The following is a 3,698-nucleotide window of genomic DNA, read 5'->3' as shown; positions in this document are numbered from 1 at the left end:
AGATTCAGTCACCCCTCACCAAGGCACCTGGGAGAGCAACAGAAAAAGAAGGAGGAACATGAGAACTTGGAGGTAACAGGCTGCTGAGCAGGGACTAGACTCAGGAACGTGCACACTGTTATGTGGGAGAGGGAGGGATGGCCGGCAGTAGGGCTGAGAAGGGAAAGGGCCCTAGGAGATGCTCAGAATGCAGAGATGCAATTCCTACTCACCCACCTCACTCCCTGAGATGTCACTGGAATTTGGGCAACACAATCCCTGAGCCCCCAAGAGCCATGGGAACAGGCAATGCCTGAAAGGCAGCACCTCAGAGCAGACTGGGTTGATGGTGGAATAGAGTGAGTGTTGCAGCAGGATTATTACATTGGCTTTCCCCCCTGCAGACGTGGCTTCAAATTCAGCCTCATGCCAAGCGTGAGGAGAGTTCAGTGGATCTTAGCCAGACACTTCTCCCCAGCACCCAACAGTTCACCATGACTGAGCAGTCTCTGCTCAGCCAAAGCCAAGATAACTTAGCAAGGAATGCCATAGGTCAGGACCAAGATCCACTAGCAGAGTTAGGGGGCCAGGTGGGCATCAGTATTGTAACTCAGACCAGTAACTGGCCCAGTGCGGCACCTGCAGCTGTGGCCTTCCCCATACCCTCCATTGCCAGTGCCCCAGGCTGCCACAACAAATGAGCTCAGTTTCTACACAAACTAGCAGGCAGACACCAGCCTATTTCTTCCAGCATGACACGAGCCAAATAACTTGGCTCTCCCTGGAACTAGAGGTCTCGTGGACATACAAAAAGAACACATGTCCTGCAAAAAGAAGCCCACTTCAGCAAAGCTCCATGCATGGAAGTGCCTGCCTGGCATCTGTCTCTATATAGCTGCCTTCCCACAGCACACCGGCCAAAACGTGACACAGCCATAGACTCAGATACTTGGCCCAAATCCACCACAACGTTCCACCCTTTTCAGGGCTGCACATTTGCCCCTTGAATTTCTTCCCTCTAAGAACCCACCCCCAAGGGCACAAGTCCCTCACATTACCCACTGGCTTGCTTGGGGAGACTGAGAGGAAAGCTGGGTTAAACTGAACAAAGTACGGTAACAACTTTCATTCCCACCTTGTGACCTGGAAAAATGCCACAAGATGCTTCCATATCTGGCTCCTTCCCGCCCCCGCCCTGGCAACTCCTACTCTAGGGACCCATCCTGCCCAGACTCTTTCCAGGCCTTGCCAGAGCTCAAACATTTCTGTGCCGGCCGCCTCCTGCCCTCACTTCACAGCCTGCCCCAGCCTGCTCCTTTCCAGATACATGGGGACAGAGAACTTATCACCCCTCCAGCAGCAGTAGCACAGGGTGCATTGGCAGCCACACTCAGCGCTGGGCTAACGCCAGGGATGCCTGCTGACTTACCCGCGTGGGACAGATACACTGGGCCCCTTGTCAAAGCGAACACTTGGCAGAAACGGCCCTTGCTTAACTCCTGCTTCCTGGGTGCGCAGCCAGCACCAGCGCAGGGAGACGGAGACGGAGACGGACTCTGCTCCGGCTGGGGCAGGAGCTGCAGCCTCCCCAGCTGGGCGCCAGATGCAGCCCCGCTCGGGCTGGCTGTGGGGAGCAGAGCGCGTCTCTGCGCTGGGACTTGCAAACAGGGAAGAGTAAATAGGGAACCCCCGGCTGCTGTTTCCTCTCAGTGTCTCCCCCAGTCCCCGCGTCCCGGGACATCCCCTCCGGCCGCCCCCCGTCCAGCGGTGCGCTCCCCGGCTGGCAAGGTACCATGCCCCGATGCCCGGCCTCCCGCTGGGGCGCGGGGGCAGTGTCACCTGGCTGCGGCGCCCTCCAGGCCGTCGCTCCTTCCTCCGCCTTTTGTGTCTCAAGCGGGGCGGCGCCGAGCCCCGCTCAGCCCCGGGCTCGCGTCCCCTCGGCTCCCCGCCCAGCAGGGGCGCAGCAGCAGCAGCAGCAGCGGCGGGCGCGCGGGGAGCGGCTGCCTCGGCTCTCAGCGCGCGACACGGCCTGGCCCGGGCGCTGTCACAGCCACGCGCTGTAGCCGCCGGGCTGGGGCTGCCACTCACCCGCCGCCCGCCGCCCCCATTGGGTGGTTCGAACACAAAGGCCCCGGCTGGGTCCCGCCTTCTCGCCGCCTGGCTCCATTGGCCCGGGTGGCGGGAAGCCCCAGCGCTCAGCGCTCGGCCCTAGGGGGGGGGGCATTAGCCTGCGGGCTCCGTGCAAGCAGGGGGCGCGGCGCGGCACAGCTCGCAGGGGGAAAGGCCAGCGCCAGGGGCGGGCGGGCTAGGCGACCGCTAATCGGCCCCCGGAACTCTGGGAAGGCCGCGGCACCCTGGCTTGAATCCAAATGACCGTGACTCTGAATCAAAAGATTTCCTGCCGTAGCCAGGGACCAGCTGTCCCCCATCCCGGCCTGACAGTGGCTTCTTGGTTTTCCTGTGCAGCCTGCACTGGAACGCAGAAGACTGTAACCCCAGCTCCCCTACTAGGACAAATAATAGCAAAAGCAAAGGAACAGCAGCTGCCTCTCCCCAAGACTAAGTAACAATAGCCCGAATTTGCCAGCTCTCCTGCTTGCATTGTGAGCCTTGCTCTGTTGGGGGAGGGGGAGGAGTTGTAAAGCCCCAGCTCCTGGAGTCCTGTGATGATGTGAAACTCGGTTTTCTTTTTTTTTTTCCAATGGAAGTGTGGTTATGGGCTTTGTTAGAGTGATAAGCCTGAAAATGCTCAAAAGCAAACAGATGCTGAGAGTGCAAGTATTTTGAGGGGAAGGTGCAAGAACGATGTTTTTCTATTTGTACAGCACTTCGCTCTGTGGGGTTCAGGTCCATATATCTGTCTAGGATATTTATATGGCTCCATTACCAGTATCTGAAGTCTCTCAGTCATTTTAATTTCTGTTTCATCAAGTTACCCCTGGGGGAGCTGCCTCAACCATCCTATGAATGGAACCCACAGGTCCCAGGAGAATACCGGGGAGCCTGGCACAGAGTGGCAGAAGGAGTAAGCCCCCTACACTCATCACAGCAGTGATAGCTGGAGCGACCTGGCAGCCTGCTCCCTGCTGCCCATGTCCCAGCTTGCTGCATTCAGGGAGAAGGACAGTGGAGAGGAGCAGGTTGCTGGGTTGCCCCAGCTCCACTGCTATCCCATGCCAGGTCCCCCAGTAATTCCCAGCCCACATTGCTTGGGGGAGGGGGATTTTGGGCAAGCGATGTAATGGGGTCGGGGGAGTGGGGTAGGGGCAGGACTTGGGGAAGGGGCTAAGTACGGGCAGGGCCTGCAGTTGGGGGTGGGGGGGAGTTGCGCCAGGCCCCACTAGGGATAGCGCTGAAGCAAATACTTAGTACAAATGGGAAACAGAGGCACATAGAGGCTAAGTGACTTTCCCATGGTCACACAGGAAGTCTGTAGAAGAGATTGGAGGTGTTATAGCAAAACAAGTAATAATAAAATAAATTAAAAAGATTCACAATTATATTTAATCCCATGATTTTTCAGTTAAGTAATGATTTTGGGGCCCTGACTCATGATTTTTGAACATGCGGTGTTAGCCATGTTGTACACACAGAACAGAAGCTTCCACTTTTCACATAATTTCCCACCACACCACGTAAAACAAAACTTCAGCTCTACTTTGCATTCAACAATAGCTGTAGTCCATGGATACCAACCCATTTATGTGACAAGGGTATTG

This window comes from Pelodiscus sinensis, chromosome 1 (genome assembly GCF_052426305.1).
Source record: "Pelodiscus sinensis isolate ZL-2025 chromosome 1, ASM5242630v1, whole genome shotgun sequence".
Taxonomy (NCBI): domain Eukaryota; kingdom Metazoa; phylum Chordata; order Testudines; family Trionychidae; genus Pelodiscus; species Pelodiscus sinensis.
This window is presented reverse-complemented; position numbering follows the sequence as displayed.